Consider the following 18,432-nt stretch of genomic DNA (forward strand, 5'->3'; position numbering starts at 1 on the left):
GCGCCTTGACCGCTCCGATATATCTGATAGCGACTGTACCTACTTCACGCCAGTTTGATAAATATCAATTCAGACGTTCTACATACACTCTCGCCTTCAAACTATCGAAAACAGAAAGTATTTCAGACATGACTATACTTGCCGTCGAATATAGCGTCCGTGGGTGGACGGGTATGCAAAGAGTTATTTGACAAACGCTTAATGTTCTACATGTTTCAAAACACTTACTTACAAAAAATATTATAGAAGTTAGAAGTATATCAACGATCGAAGACTCATGCGAGGCAATAGCTCACTGGGACCATATAAATGTAATCCCCTGGCGAAACCTCTGACCTCAATCTGAAATGCTAGTTTGTGATCACGGTATATACCTAAAATACCAAATCAAATGGCATATATCTTTTCAACACGTGACCTTAGCGATATGATATGACCCAGCCTCAGTCTTTCGGTATTTATTTCAATAGACATCAGTACGGATATGATGGTCGTTCTTGTCTACGTGACAGCGTGATAAAACGGTGTCCGTCACTTTCTTTCCCACGGTGTTAAACAGTGACAGTTATTTTATCACGTGGATAAAGATGGATAAAGCTATCCATAATAGGCTGGCAGATCTATGAATCAAAAGTATCTTGTATCAAAATAGTCATTTTATTCGTCTTTTATTTAATGTTAATGTCAGAGTAATCCCTAATCTTCAGATCCTTTTCAACGGGCCGACAGTCCAGCTAAATCCACTTCATAAATTTAAATTGGATTCGAATCCTTCATAATTGAATTCTTGATGAGATTATTATCTTGCTCGATTTTTTTGAATCGCTTTTAGGGTTACGTACCCAAAGGGTAAAACCGGAACCCGATGACTATAACTCCGCTGTCCGTCTGTCTGTCGGTCTGTCTGTCTGTCTGTCTGTCTGTCTGTTTGTCCGTCTGTCTGCCACCAGGATGTTACTCATGAACCGTGACAGTTGACATTTTCACAGATGATGTATTTCTATAACAAGAAATACTAAAAACAAAATTAAATAAAAGTGGGGCTCCCATATAACAAACGTGATTTTTTTGCCGTTTTTTGCGTAATGGTACGGAACCCTTCGTACGCGAGTCCGACTCGCGCTTGGCCGGTTTTCTTTTTCCGTAATTCCTTAATATAGGCTAATTTTTGATCGAGTTAATAATAGGCCAGGAAATTGTAAACTCCTAGTGGCTTAAAAGCCGAGCCCGCCTTCTTATATTTAATATGAGCGCAGTAAACTTCAGTGTGGTCTATATTCCGTGAGATTTAATACAGATTTTTGATAGCTGTGAAACAATTTCCTTTGTCTATGGGAAAGTATCCAATTGTATGAGATTAAAACACGTGACAAAGCAAAACTTCCGATTTAATTGCTATAATTGCCCTTTACTTTCGAAGCTGGCGAGAGAAAAGTAGCCATTGCCTGCCACTTGCTAGACAAGTTGTACCGTCCACACTGTTAATTGATATTTCGTAAACCTTATTGCGAAGAGATAAGGTCCACCGATGACCAGTGTTAGTACGTATTCGTGGAAAGTTCGTGGAAAGTGGTCCGCGATTAGATTCACCTAGCCGGCGTGGCGACGTGTGGACACTAACAGGTGGACTAATAGGCTGTAAACGTGTCGTCTAGTGTAATTGTGTCGCGCTTTTCCCAGTCAATTAGTAAAACATAGTCAATACTTGCAATCTTTTAGAAAATAGGATTGATTGAATTGTTCCTCACACTCAGTGCAAATAATTATATGTGTACAGGCAGGGGGGGCTGGAGCTCAATTTTTACATACAATGCATGCCCCTCTGTGGCCTCTGCCCCCCCCTTAGGCCTCACCACCCCCTAGTTCACTGGCTGGCTACGCCCTTGGACAGATATGCGCTAAACTTTCCTCCTTTCCTTCCAATTGGGATCGAAATGTATAGGCCTCGGTCCCAAACAGACTTGATTTCGGAGGTAGGCTTAATATACTTTTTTACCCCACCTTACCCTAGTTAGACTCGCACTAATATTTAAGTCGTCGATAATCGATAGTGGAGGTGTTAAATATTCACTGTAACGACCTGGACGCTACAATATAAGCGAAGGGTAGCTTCTAGCTTCGCTCCCTTGTATCAGTTGTATCACAGATCACTCACAACTAGATGAAGCTTATCAGATACAAACGACTCGCGGTCACCACACATTGGCGTTCCTCTACTAACGTCGTGTAGTGCATGTGTGAGGCTCTGGCGGAGTCTGTGAGAGGTGATCCATTAATTGTACCCACTGAGCTGCGAGGGTCATCCCCTTACACGTGTCCTATTCGTTGCTTGTAACTTGTTCAAGGACAGCTTGAAATAAGGGTTTATTTAAAGTTTAGTGTTGGCTAAACAACGATGTGCTACACTTGTCAAAATTTCTTAGAAAAAAATTGGCGAAAAAAAGGTAAGTACTGGGTTTTTTTGGATCGTAACCAGTTCTAGGAAAGTTGTGATTTCACTACCGACTACGCTAGTAAACCGTTGAAATAAATATGTATTTAGTATTTTACCCTTGACTCTACCATAGAGAAACATAGTAAGAATACAGTGCTTAGCAATACTGATAATTCCGCTACTCGATGCTAGATGTCGACTATGAAAATAATAATCTTTTTGGTACCAAAACTGATGGAGTGAGCACTCTATGTATTTTTTTTCTCTATGACTCTACACTCTGTAGTTGCTTTCTAGGTTAAACTATGTAGAAGATGGTCTCAGACTTAAGTAACGCTCCCAAGTCTCAACACGCCGTCGCGACACCATTATGATTTGTGTCTTAGACAAATATGCCGGGAACGTACATTTGTCAGCAAACAGCAGATGTCGCGCGAGCCGCGTTATTTGCTCGTAAATCCACACCCTCGTCAGGCGTGTGGCCAGCAGGCAGCACAAGTTGCTAAGCGGACGAGCTGTTCAAAATGAACTATACACCACCAAGTGGTCGTCATACCGATTGAAGGAGAACATGTAAGGAATGGTGCGGTAGGAGGAAAAATATACTTCAATTCAAGTATTCATTTTGACTGACTTTCCGACCTAATAATCAAAATCTACGAATGCGATGCGATGCGATCATCCATTAATTACGTCACACGAATTTCTAGGTTTTTTTACCCCTCCCCCTTCCTTGTCACACTTGGTCACATTTTTTGCAAACCCCTCCTCCCCTGGTGTGACATCACATTATAGGCAATTTTGTTTTCAACGAAATCGACAATATTAACTCGGCATTTTTTTTTAATAAAAAAATATTTTTGATATACAAATATTAGTAATTTTATAACACAACGAAAGTTACATCCAAAATCTCATTATTTAACTGTACAGCGAATAAAAAAATATAAATTAATTTTCGGTTACTGATGAAGTTAAAGTGACATCACAATGTTTGTGACTCCCCCCTCCCCCATGTCCCAACATGTCACGTTTTCTTGCCCCCTCCCTCCCCCTAAACGTGTGACGTAATTAATGGATGACCCCCAAAAACGACAATGTCGAGTGTAGAATGTAATAGTTTTGCTTCTAGCTCTTTTACCTAATAAACCAATGAGCAACTTTGAGAACCGTTGTAGCTTACCTAAGCAAGAATGAGTCACTTTCTACAAATTCTGGTTTACCTTCTGAGCGTTTTGTTGAGATTGTTAAGCTGTGTGTCATAATACTCATAATAAGCTAACCTGTTAATAAAAGGTCCCATTTGAGAAGTCTTTGTTCTCTGTTTACATTTATGATTTCAGCCCTTCAGAGGTCCAGGAGCTAATTCGGCTCATTTTGTTTTAGGGCTGTCCTTATACATAATAGGAATTTGTGATGCTCAATTGTCTTAACCTCGTGCCGCCCAATGTACATTAGGATGCACACTCAGTTTCGATGGAATGTCAACCTTAATTAAAAACAAAGTAGAGTAATAGCATTTCATTTGTCTCGTAAAGTTTTCGAACAAATGAAATTCAACCCAATTGAAAATACAACAAGATTCAAACTTCCTTGGCTATAATTTTATATGGTGGGCGGCATGAGGTTAACCTTTTGGCCGCCGGACCTAGTCTGCAAAGACGCTCACTCACACGCCAGAGTAAATTTTAAGTAAACAACTAATAAAAAGTTTAGGGATTGCAAATAGTGATATCGATATTTACAATTTATGGTAAAAATCTTCTCAAATTGGCTTTGTTCTTAACCAACTTTAATTTATTTCGAAAATGCCAAAAATTTACACATTTTTTACACACATGTTAAAAATAAAGGTCTTTATCATTAAAAACAACCACTAAACAATATCGATTCATGACGTAATATCACCGCACTAGGCTGTACGAGAAGTCTTGAATACAAGACAACGGCGCGCATGGACTGCCCGCAGTGCAGACCGACAAGGACTGTTTCCGCGCGGATTAAGTAATAAGTCTCTAGGTCAATGTCGTAAGCGCTTGTCGGTACGTAAACTTTATAAGCGTAAGGTTAGAGCCGCGCATCGTGTGTCGATAATATAAATGTACCGGAACTGCATTGGGGAAAATTACATGTGGGTTGAATTGTCAATGAGTGAAGAACAATAATATTGAAAAAGGGTGGGGATCGGAAAATGTTCGGGAATGCATGTGTCACATTCGACATGTTCCTTAGATGAGCTTCTCAGTTCCCGTATTACATCCTCTCTACCATGTAAATTTTTCGTCAATTTCAAATATATAACATTCTCATAGTTAGGCGACACTGACCAGTCCGAGCGTCCGCCTGTACCATTCTTGTGCGAAGCGGTCACTGCAGGGTATCACTCCCCACTACACTATCATCTCAAAATGAATCATTTGTTCTGCAAACAGACCACAAGGATAGATTTACTTGTCTGACTCTACTATCGACAGCTGAAGAAGCTCCCTGAACTTCAGCTCTAGTTATGCCTGTCTCTCTCTCGTTTAACGTATTCTAGTTACGAGTTACCACCAATTGGCATTTAACAGGTGTTCAAATGCTTAAAAAAAACAGATTTGCGATTTGATATATATTTTGAATATTCTCATATCGAGTTAACATTCCCATCCCTAGCTGTCTTATACAAGACAACGGCGACGAGGAACATAAAAAACGTTGAAACCTGGAGCAATTTTTGTGATAGCTTTATTATAAAAGAATGGATTTATATATCTGCTTTATATGGAATTATTTTAAAAATCAAAGACACAAAACATTAACACGACTGTAAAAAAAATACAATTGATGTTTTTTCACATTTACCGAGCGGTTGAATTTGTGTCTTGTATACAAGACAGCGGCGCCAGTGTATCGTTCAATCGTTGTCTTGTATACATGCCAACGGCGGTCAAAGGGTTAAAACAGGCAAGCTACTGAAATCAGATCTTATGGTCGTCTAGTTACTATCCGTAGTGATTTAATTCTCTAATCTATCTTATCTAATCCATGGTTAGTCAACTTCATATCCCATATTTTTCGAGTCAGCGTGAACATGTATATCACGATTATGATATGGTTTAGTGAACTACCACCACACCTTTTCCAGTACATTGCATCCTCAACATCATGTTGTGTCCGACGTAATGGTCTGCAGGCACTCTGCAGGTAACAATGCTCGTCGTACATCGGCCATTGGGCAGGACAATGGACCAGAATACACATTGTGAACAACACAATGGAACGTCTGCGTGTCAGACACCTAGACGTCGACTAATGAGTTTATACTCGTATGTACAGTTTTAGAACATTTCTCGCGACATGTGTTTAGTGCATAGTGCAGCAAAACTTGTTCCCGCTTGTTGCTTGTATTTTCTTTGTATTTATAAAATTTATAAATTATAAGTTTTAGCAATGAATAGGCTGACGTAGATATTCGTTACTTTGATTTGATGTTTATATTGTTCATGCCAAGTTTCATGTTGTTTCAACATGTCGTTTTTTTTTTAAATAAGAGCGTAGATTCGATTGTATGGCAGCGGTTATAGGTACCAAATACTTCTATGAAAAGTGAATACCGTGTGAGCAAAAGTGAATAGTAGTAGTGAGCCTTATAGTAACAAACTTTTTACAGCCTTTAACATCCCAAGTTAATGTTTTTCTCTTTTATTTACAGGTAATAAACTTCTTCTTTCTCTTCTACATGCACGAAACTTAAAGGTTCCGTCACACAGGCGCGTTTTCCGGGCGGGGCGTGAGCGTTTTATATGTAAAAGCAGCGCGCCCCGCTTACGCCCCGCCCGGAAAACGCGCCTGTGTGACGGAACCTTAAGGAATCAAGAAGGTACCTATAATTAATTTTTAAGTTAACTTAAGGCCCTATCATCGTCCACAATTTTAATTTTTATCGACTTTATTTTTGTAAACCTTATAAGTTATAACAAAGACTATGAGGTCTATCATTTGTTACTCAAGATTGTTGCTGTTAAAGTAACTTTTGGAAACAGTTTCACCGTGCTCTTGACCTCATGACAAATCGATTCCATGAAACCGTTATTAATTAAGTACTTAATGAGTTCTACTTACTACTAAAATTAATAAAATTATCTACGATTTCCTTATCGGAAAGTGTGTTTGTAAATACTAATGACTTGGTCATAAATAAGCACGTAAGATACTTGAAATGAAATGACTAGACGAGACATAGGTATTATTTATAATTAACTCCACAAAGATCGAAGTTTCTAGCACCAAGAAACATTTCCCCCTACTGAGTAGTTGGTCATTCCGCCGGTCACTTGATATTGATACAGACGATAGCCGTTCTGAGAAGTGGGAAGAGTCCTATCAAACCACTTCAAATAGATCTCTGATATCACGCTCTTGCTTTGAGCAGCCACCAACTTGAGAACTCTTCTTAAACTGGCTATAGCTGACACACGCACAAACTTATTTCCGTTTGGTTGATAATTGATTTTGAACCTTGTGCTGTGAGCCGTAAGGTTGAAAGGACTGGTGCTGTTCAGGAGATATGCGCTTTTGAACGATCCGTCTCAGTTACAGTCTATCATGTTCATGTTCGATTGTTCGTGTCACATGTACTTGCGAATTCCCATGACAATGTTATACAGGATGACATAAGTTCTAGTCCGGTGAAATTACTAATTCTTGTAATGGCTGTTGCTCGGCATACACATTAAGGCAATTGATAATTTGTTGATTGTAAATTGAACTGTGATCGACTTTGAACAACGCGAAAACGCGACGTTGACCTGTCGGTAATTGATAAGTACGAGTATAATGAAAGTTACCAATCTGCATCTGGCTAGCTTAGCCCGAACCCTCTTATAGAAACTCTCTAGATTATGTAGGTATTAACGGTATCCTCGAAAAACTCTTCCATCTATCGCTCTCTTGCTATGTTCGAGGGACATTGACGCAGACAGACAACGGACAGTTTTCGAATTCGGATGGTCGCATTAATCCGCTGTCTCTAGCGGAGCGTTAGAATTAATTATGATGATTTATCAAAGTTGGGCTACTAAAGGAATGATAGATTTCGTTCATTTACTTGAATTCGCGCCTGCTTTTTGATGAATCGAGCAAGCTAAGCAGTCTCGGTGCGTCTGCAAAACTCGACTCCTGTCGGTTTGTTTGATTCAAAAAGTCTCCAATAAAACGTAAGTGAAAACGCAAGCAAGCAAACGGTTTGTATAACGCTTCGCCACTGGATTTTAGTTAAAATCACCCTGTACGCGCTGGATGCGGGTTGCGGATAGGACATGTGATACGTGATCTGCTGGCCTATATTACTAGCTTATAGGCAGATGAGACTCGTATTGCATTTCATTCCCATAAATATGGCGAATGCGGCTTAATGCCTGTCATTTGAGTGGTACATTCTACAGACAGTCTACTGCATAAATACCTACTACGCTACTTTGTCTTCCTAGCGTTGTCCAGTGTTTTTTTCATCATTCATTAAAGGCTTCGTCACACAGGCACGTTTTCCGGGCGGGGCGCGCCTCTTTTACATATAAAACGCTCACGCCCCGCCCGGAAAACGGGCATGTGTGACGGAACCTTAAGAGAGCCTGGTATTTTTTCGGCAACCTGACCCCAAGATTTTCCCATCCTAAGGGAAAATTAAGTCTTATTGGGATTATTAGGTTTCGTTTCTTCACGGCGTCAAGGCATAAAGTGATATTTCGTACGTTAAGTTTTGAAAAACTCTTTGGAACGAGCCGGACCTCCGATTTGAGGGTCGCTTGTTTTAGTGTCTCCTCTCCATCTGAACATAAAGTCGCAGGATGTTGACTGTCTTTGTCGAAGTTAATTCGAGTGATATACGCGCCAGACGGGCGTCAGGTGGAAAACAACCACTTTTCAATAGCGCATTGTCTGACTTGTCACAAGTGTAGCGCTTCCCGTTTTTCATTCGCAAGATATTATTGAATATTGTGTTGTTATGTTTTCAAGCAAATAGTTATTTACGACGAAAAGAGGGAATTCGAAACGTGTGGCGATAAATTAAAACACGACGGGGGAGTGTTTTAAATCGAAACGAGTTGCGAATTACACGCACGCACGTGTATCGTACAACAGTTTACAGTACATCTTCTTCTTCAACCTAGCGTTTTCCCGGCCTAGCGCCAGGGTCCGCTTTCCTGCTCAGTCTTCTCCACTTCGTCCGGTCTTCGGCATCCGCATGTGTATATTGTTCTCTTCCATGTTACAGTACATATAGCACTTAAAATTTGCGACATACGCACGGAAAGTGCTCTTCCCGTCACTAGTTCGGGAAAGTAGCACCCACAGACAAGACATTCTCTAGACAGCATAGTAACGTTACCCCCTCTGCCACTATATACGGTAGTTTTACTCCATCTTCGAGTCAAAGTGTCAGAATCCCGTGCCGTGATTGGTCCGTGTCTTTGAACGGACCAATTACGGCACGGGACTCGCTCACCTCGTCCCCCCGCACCCCCGTCTAGAGGATTCCTAGTCTATGGTAGCACCATATGTATTGTACAGGTACTTAGTAATTGATGGATTGCGTTGGTGTCGATACTACCTTCCTGTAGACTTGGCATAGGAGCGCCGCGAGTTAGACTGCCCGTCCCTCTCTAGAAAAATAGGTTAGTCTATCTCTATCTCGCGCGCGAGCTGTCGTGATTGGAACATTTGGAACGTTCAATATATTTCTCAATTTACTAAGGAAATTTTCGGTAATATAACATCGCCCATTTCCCGCTACTGCAGTCGCCGTCCGAATGTCTCCTAAAGTTAAATATGACTTAAACATGATTCATTGGACTTTAATACAAGAAGAAATGCCCAGGAAGCTCTTTATGAAACTACTAGCTTTGGCCGCGACTTCGTCTGCGTGGAGTTAGTAATTTGGATTCCCCATACCCCCCCCCCCCCATTCCATCCCCCTTTTCATCCCCTTAAAAGGTGATTTCTGTGATAAAAACTACCCTATGTCCTTCCCCGGGACTCAAACTCTCTCCATACCAAATTACAACTGAATCGGTTCAGCGGTTTAAGCGTGAAGAGGTAACAGACAGACAGACAGACACACTTTCGCATTTATAATATTAGTATGGATGTGAACTCTGGATTTCCTAACAAATAATTATAAATGCCGCGCCATGATACCTAAAGGCAACGTTTTTGGCAGAAAAAAAGATATTGTTTCTGCCGAAGGCCTCGGCTTGGCTGTAGGCGGGTGCTAGTGCAAACGTGAGACCAACTCACTGTCATTTTATTGTGCAATTCGGAAGAAATTAGCAAAGGAATTATGGGATTATTCCTTTCACTGGTTACATTAATCGTAAGACGACTAGGGGAATCATATTACATCAGTAAACGACATTGTCATAGATAGAGACGAGGATTAGTGATCGATATCGAATTAATCCCTAATCCGATAATCTCCGGAATCCTTAAGATTGCTGTTATTAAGCCCCATAGAACGCTATTAAAAGAGCGGCATTCTAATCTTGTATTAACGCTATTAATATATCAGAATCACCCACCTACACAGGAGATTAAAGTACAAAAAAGTTAAAATTTTGTAAGCTGAGAACGCTAAGAAATCGACGTTTTTGTTTTGACGCACAGCTCATGTTTTTCTTTTATTTTGCTGAAGTTAAACCTCCTAAACGTTACACTATTAAAATGTCAATCTGGTATCTTCGCAATTTGGTAAAAAATATGAACTTCCTGGTGCTATTTCCTGTTCATGTGCATTCCGGTTTTGGCCAGTACGACAAGGCCACCACGGCTCTCCCTTCGCACGACGGTCAGACTGTGCGATAGTCGTTTGTTACAACAGTCTGTGAATGGTGGGTTAATGTGTTTGATTTAACGGTCAATTTGATTCGATTAAGTGCTGCTATTAACCCAATGAGCGAGAGTAGTCTAAGGTGTCAGGCCGGACACAATTGTAACGGTTGAGCAAAATTTACAAGTTTGTCACCAAACATAACGGGTTTTCGTCTTAAGATATATTTGTATTCGAAGCATGTATTCAGGGTTATTAATGGTCGGCAACACTTATGAGGAAGATTCTATTCTAAGGTCAGCATGAGAAGAAGGGAGCAACATATAAACTTTGTGAATAGTCTCGTAGTAAAGTTAAATTTACAACGTTTTGTAAATACCTAAAAAGCAAAGAGTAGTGAATAGGCGTGTTTATTTTAGTAAAGGTTAGGTTAGGAGACCAATGGACGCACTTAATGGAAGTTTCCGCTCTGAATTGCCTACTATTTCACAATGGTGGCATTGAACCAGTTGCTTTCATTACGCTTTATGCTGCCGTAAATTGTGATTAAGTAGGAATTGGGGTAAATATGGGTAAATGTATGCCTCTTGAGGTATTTTCTTTGCGCTACGATATGGGGTTCTTCAGGGTACAAAGGATCGGCAACGCTTAAGTGGTTCCTCTGATGTTGCTTATGTCCATCGGGGACGATCATTAGTATTTTATCTAAGTATTCGGGATTGCGCAGGAAAATAATTATCAGCAATAAAATGAAATTAGGTAAGTAATATTCGGATAGCGACCTAAATAAGTTTGCGGTCATTGTCACGATGCTAACCTACGCAATCGATACAGAGTTGAGTATGAATCATAAACTGGCATGTAATGTGACAAATGAAAGTAGTTTTATTAATATGTGCACAAAATAAACAGCTGTTATCTGTTATGATAGTTAGGTTCTTTTTAACGTCTATCTCATCTATGTATTTTATGTAATTAACTGGTTTGGTTTGACGTAAACAAATGAATTTTATTTCTTTCTTTTTTCTGTTTGTCTGAATAGGAAATGTGCAGATAATTCGTTTCGTGTGATTGCGACTGCACAGTGCGCATTATTAAATTCCTCGCTACTCGTAAATGTCTCGCTGTTTAAACGCCGTCTGTCTGATTACAGTATTCGTACTAATCTTTTTTGAATAAGCTTGAGAATTATTAAATAAAACCGTTATGCTATCTAAAACAAAAACAAAAAGGGACATCAAAAGTAGATTCAAAGTTCAAAGAAAGAAAGAAGAAAGGAGTTCAAAGTTATTCAATGTAAATCGATTAATTATTCTGTTTTTTTTTTTAATAAATATTTCGGAGAAGATATAATCAACAGGCCTCTTTGGTTCAAGTCAATACAGAAACGACACGTTAAAATCCGTCAATTCCTTTATAGACTGCCCAGAAAAATAACCGCATCAAAATTCAGGCCAAGGTCAAGAAGACCCTTTCCAGTTTTGCGTCTGATTCAAGTCAGAAACAAGAATACACTTGGAGTATCCTTCAGTCGAACCCTCATTACCGTTCAGGTCCTTGCGAGCTTAAGAGACCCTACAAAGGGTCAATGGTTTGACTTACATTTTACTATTTTTACAAGCTTTTTAGAAGCTTTATTTTTATAGAACGATTGAGTTGAAATTTCACATACATGCAGTAAGTTGGGTGACAATGAAATGTTATGGTACCATCGAGCTGATCTGATGATGGATACAGGAGGTGGTGGAACTCTGATAAAACAACGCAACCTTTGTCTGTAGAGAGAAAAGTAGCGTCAGTCAGTCAGCGATAAAAGCTTGTATCAAAAATGTCAATTTTGACACAAAACGTTTTTGAAGTGAAAACTTCTTTAGCGGCGCTGGGCACTTTTTGAGGTGGGGAAAAAATGATAAACTCGAGACAGCGTAAGGCGATCACGTGACCGTAAGGGGCGTAAGGAGATCACGTGACCGTAAGCCCCGTAAGGTGGCCAGTCATAATTTAAATGGCATTTAAATCAATAAAGAAAAACTCAATGTTATTTGACATTTATGTTGCAGACTCCTTTTCAAGACTCTTTACCTATGTTCAAATAATTTGACGTTGTCATGGCAGTATGTAAATAAACATGTCAATGAAAAAGTGTGATCTTATTTGAGAATGATAATAATATACAATAAATAAATAGAATGCCTCCGCTAAACGTACGTATTTATCGTGTTACCGGGCGTCGGTAACATAGTGAGGTGAGTTTTCACTTCTATCGGCACTCCCGGAGTGCAACCGTTGTTGCTTGTTTTGTCAACCATCATGGTCGTAGATCCAGCTAAATGAGAAACGGTGAACACAACAAAAAGAGATGGCCAAATGAAACGCTAAAATGTAAAAAAAAAAGTAATTCCCGTACCGGGAATCGAACCCGAGCCTCCTGGGTGAAAGCCAGGTATCCTAGCCACTAGACCATACGGGAGATGACAAGTTTGCCGAATTTTGTGTTTGGCTTCAACTTATCAACTTTATCGGCATGTTAATACAATCGGCAAAGTGAAGATAACAAACATAATTTACAGTACATATGGGGCTACTTTTCCGCACTAGTGCGTAAAATAGCACTTTTCGTGCGTATGTCGAAACTTTAAAGTGCCATATGTACTGTAAAACGTTGTTCGATACACGTGCGAATAGGTAATTCGCAACTCGTGTCGATTTAAAACACTCCCTTCGGTCGTGTTTTAATTTATCGCCACTCGTTTCGAATTTCCTCTTTTTCGCACTTGTATCGAAAATAACTATTCTTGTTTTGTTCCATTGATAAATAGTTATTTATACAGTCGGTGTATTAATTGTCAACATTACTAGTTACGTATTGCGGTTGCCTTTTGGTAATTTGTTCTTCTCACGTACATACCTATAATTAATTAATTACTGTCCTAAAACCAACGTAACGCCAACATAATTTACATTTTATTTTCAATAATAAGCATATTGGCTTCTGAACGATGTACAGTTAAGTTTGGGCGATGGTAGTGACTACGGGCAACTACAAACATATTGGATTGAATGAGATAGCGGGTTGCATATAGCCCGGGATGCTCGTATCGATTGTTGCAGTGAGGGGGGCTCCGCCACCGTCTATTGTACAATGCTTCTATTTTCAAAATAGCATATTGTCGGGGTTGTAGTGTGAAGTGTGTTATTATAGGATTAAACGAACTTACCTGAAGTGAAGTTCAATCCTGATTATATGAAGTATTTATTTCTGGATAATTAACAATGTAGTACATCTCGCTCGCTTGCCAATGTACGCGAATTTAGAGCCGCCATAAAAGAAAAAATCACCAACTGTCACGATGACACTTCATATAGTTTAGAGTATTCATACACTAATTGGGAAGTAACCATGGATCCATGGTTACTCGAGGAGGGTGGGGATATCCCTTATCCAGAAATAAATACTTCATATAATCAGGATTGAACTTCACTTCAGGTAAGTTCGTTTAATCCTATAATTATATTCGTATTTATTTCTGGATAATTAACAATGTAGATGTTTAGAGAAGAGAATTAAATAATTTGTAAAAACCAAATATCTCAAAAATCTACCCAAAAACAAGCACTTGTCTTTTTGGTAAGAATATACATATATATCTATATATCTATAATGGATACCTATCTCTATATATCATCAAAGGTAAACTAAACATAAGTTGCTATGAGACATCTTAAAGTAGATCAATGTTAAAATAAAAATTCTCCTTCCTATGACATGGGAATTATCAACAATAAAATTAGAGTCTGCTATTTTTATAGGTAAATACTTTGAGAATCAAAGATTTACTGTATACAAAATTTTGAACATGTAAATATATCTAATAAATAAGTATCTAACAAAAGTAGCAGACTAGTTATCTGAAGCATCCCTCCATTATATTAAAACATTAAATTCACTGGTGAGACCTGCCCTTATGATCTTTACCTTATCCAATGTGAGACATGATAATTGTCATATGTAAAGAAAATATAGAAATATTATTACCCCCTCTTTTAGTACTAAATAGCATCTAAGTAATGTATGATATATAAATATAAAGCCTCCATAAAAGAAAGAAGACATGTGAATGGCTACTAAAATACCTTGTACTTTCTTGTTACTTGTCTAAGATACGTAAGACAAGGTTTTAAGACATTATGATGCCATATTTTTCTCTTATATTGTATTCGTTTATTCCAATAAATACATAATTTCATTTTATTAAAATTGTGTCAATAGTCATAGGTTCTGGGCATCACCCAGTAAGTAAAATCTTGACACTATTAATTTTTCTTAGCTAAGGTCTTCAAAGAGTTTTGCTATTCTAAGTAAACATAAAAATAAATGTACTAGCTATTTGTTGAAACATGAAATAACTAACCCTGTAATCTTAGTTTCAAATTCTCAAGTTGATTTATTATTCGTGTCATACACCCTTAAATATACTCGCATTGCTTCTCATGCATGCAATTAAGCGTAATTGATTGCATGTCCATATTCTAATCCGAATAAACTCTTCTTTCCCCGTTTGGAGAATCTTGAGACATGTTTGGAGCTGTTTAAACTAAATATAGTAAATTTGTTACTACATGGTGACTTAACACCAGATAGTTTACGTTAGAAGGGATTAAGTACCCTTATTTAAAATATTGTTAAGTACTTAACTAAGCTAAGTAAGTATTCACTTGCTTACTTGCTAATTATGCTAAACGGGGTATTACCAATTATATAGCCTACACTTAAAATACGATAAATTGCTTTCCTAGCTACAACAAGTTTCACTTTGTATTATATTTTAATAATTTATTTCCTCATCATCATCATCCTATCAGCCAGAGGACGTCCACTGCTGGACATGGGCATAGGGAATATTTTATTTAAGTACTTATTATAAATATCTAGAGGTACTTATATAAAAAGATGATCCTGTTGGGTAACATTCTTTCAATTATTTGTTCTAGTATTTCTCACCACTACAGAATCTAACAAAATAAGCAGTTTAAACCAAAACAACATGTAATTAGGTAAAATAATGTAAAACATTTATTTAGGGACTGTGTGAATTATAAAACCACACATATGTATGTGGATCGGTCTGTGACGTTTCGTGTATTATCCCATAATAAAAACCGCAAATCACTTGTAAGTGACATATGTTCGTACTTCGTATGTTGTACATATGCATACACCTCGAGAATTCTAAATAGGTACTAAGAAAAACAGAAAATGACTATTTATATAACATAGTCATGAGTTATTATGGATCGACAGTTTGTCTATAATGCTCTGTTAAGTGCCCAAAAATATCTTCATAGATCAGCTTGAACAGTCGTAAGACTGCTGAGAGGTGTAACTATCTATCCACTTTCTATTGGATCTTTCTGATCATATTCGTACAGAGAGTATAAAGAAAAGCATATAAATGCAACAAAATGATCTGTTGTACATTTTATTATACTTTTGAAATTGTTTCAATTCACTACTGATTATTTATACATTTATAATTGATTAATTAGATCATTAGAGATAAAAGAAAAATATCTATTGCTCATTATGGCATAAAATGGGCATAAAGCATAATTTTACTTTCGGAATCCAATCCTTCTTTCATTTCAGCTCTACTATTGATAATTGTCTCCGATGGACCTGACCCATTATCATTAGCCCCCCAACCGTTCAAAGTAAATTTACAGTACCAAGAGGTATCAAACATTCTAACACAAATATAAATAAATACCTAAGTAATTATATTATCTTCATTTTATGTTTTGGGCTTAATTTGGCTAAGACCGTTACTGTTTTAAAAAGTCAAGGATTCTGCTATAGAGATTTGTTGCTACACTACTGTTCAAAAGTTGGGAAATGTAATATAGCTATTACATACTTACCTATAAACCTAACTAATTATCTACCTACCTACCTACTTATATTATATTACATACCAACCTAACCATTTCTCTTTCTTATCACAAATGTATTCAAGTCTGCCATTTAATGGGCATGAACTTGTGCTAAACTGAACCCTATCATTTTGTAAAAGGGTTCCAAAAAATAAATAAATGTTACCACTGGCTTATAAAGGTCTGAAAGTTTGATAAATAAATGAGTTTGAAGCGTTGGGCTATAATTTAATTGATATTAAATATCCATCCAATGGCTGACTGATTAAGATTTCATATGTAGGTATAGTTTCGGTATTGTATCCTTGTTCACCTACAGTCTTGTATTTTATACAACATACTTCTCATTATCTTACATTTGAAAGTAATAATAAACTCACTTAATTCAGTATATAATATCTTTATATATCTTTTGAACATATTCACCGAAGGCAATTGGGCTTCAAGAACTTAAAATTCCCATGCTCAACTGACTGAGCTATCCGGGGACATTTCATAATTTTGTTCACACTATAATTATTGTGACATTTTGGCTAAAATAAATTAGTAGCCCTTGAAGGGTTATGTTATGATATTAGAATTTTTCAGTAAACTTGTATGGCAATTTACCAAACTGCCTGAAAAGGGAAAAAGTTATCCATATTCACACAATATGATATATTATTATGAAACACGCTCAAGCTATAGTAAACTTGTAAGAGTGAAAAAAGTATAAGCCATTAACCCCAGGATATGACCTTCACAATAAGGCAGTGGTTTGGATCTAGTCCTTATAAAGGCTGTTAAATAGCATTCTTTTGTACACTAGTATATGTGTGTGCTGTACACTGCCACGGCACTTATTTATTTTATTGTATTAGTGCAGGTTACAGAAGTTTTGATTAGCAAAGAAATAATAAAAATGGTAGGCCATTCTTAAGCCTTAAAAGGGTTCAGCATATATTATAAATGCTTAGCATATACATTAATCCAGAGGCATTATTCCAACAGCATCCAGAATATTGTTATTATTTGTAAACAGTAAGTAGATGCTTAATTAGCATACAATTTGTTTAATGCCGCTAGCGGGCTTGCTAATGACAGAATATCATCTATATTAGAATATGCTTGTAAATGATACAGGATCACATCCATGAGTGTGACGAAAATCATGCACTGAATTTCAAGTGCTAATGTCATTATAAGAAATTATTAGGTAATACAAAACAATTCACAAATGTAACGCTGCAAGTGTGATTGGGGCCTTTGGACCCGGCATGGCTCAGAACAGGTTTTAGTTCTTAAGTTTTGTATGTACGTATTTATATTATTGAAATAAAAAACTTTTCCCATTCACAAATTATCATCCCACGGATGAGGTGTTTCTTCACATTTAATCCATTTTATTATTGAATAGTGATACTCGTGCTCGTCCCACGGACGAAGGGCTCCTTGCTATGCAATAAGCATTATATTATAGTCAAAGTGAGTTGAAAAAGATCTGACCTTCGTTCCACGAACAAAGCACAATGTTGCCACGCAACATGTGGATATTTTCAAGCCAACATTTCAAACAATGTCCCACGGACCTAAGTCTATGTTCTCTATAGAACGAAGCACAAAATGTCGCTACGCGATATGTGAATATCTTTAAGTCAACACCTCCAACAATGTCCCACGGACATAGACAAGCTCGTCACACGAGAATGTATAAAAACTTTGTATAGGTACTCTATAATAAAGTGAGGTTAAGTATGTAAATATCTTTAAGCCAACACCTCGAACAATGTCCCACGGACATAGACAAACTCGTCACACGAGAATGTATAAAAACTTTGTATAGGTACTCTATAATAAAGTGAGGTTAAGTACATGACTTGTATCAGAAGTCCAAGTTTCCCCACGGGAGCACTCTTAGCACCTTCTAGCTGCAAGAATTTAGAAAATGAAAACTACTTTTGTTTACTAGCTGACACAAATGCTGTCCGTAAAGATGTACAAGGCTGTACAATGTACTTACCACAGTCCGTGGTACTTACGTTGCGATATTTACAAATTTCATTTTTCATGTACACATTGCACTGTATATAGACCTTTTAGGTATAACTGCATGGGAAAAACTAGTAATTACTCGATAAAACTTAATTTTTAATAACTATGCGACAGATGCGTTACGGCGCGCGCAAAATATATGAAGTGTCATCGTGACAGTTGGTGATTTTTTCTTTTATGGCGGCTCTAAATTCGCGTACATTGGCAAGCGAGCGAGATGTACTACATT

General features: G+C 37.7%; 1 protein-coding gene and 1 non-coding gene across 2 annotated transcripts in view; one reads left to right on the top strand and one right to left on the bottom strand.

The window, feature by feature from the left end:
* LOC134651259 (prominin-like protein) overlaps positions 1-18,432 on the top strand; it is a 96,472-nt gene that overhangs the window by 40,734 nt on the left and 37,306 nt on the right. The window lies entirely within an intron of this gene.
* Positions 12,640-12,711, bottom strand: Trnae-uuc (transfer RNA glutamic acid (anticodon UUC)). The gene has a single exon. It is a non-coding gene; the product is annotated as a tRNA-Glu (tRNA).

The sequence above is a fragment of the Cydia amplana genome, chromosome 9 (genome assembly GCF_948474715.1).
Source record: "Cydia amplana chromosome 9, ilCydAmpl1.1, whole genome shotgun sequence".
In the NCBI taxonomy this organism is placed as follows: domain Eukaryota; kingdom Metazoa; phylum Arthropoda; class Insecta; order Lepidoptera; family Tortricidae; genus Cydia; species Cydia amplana.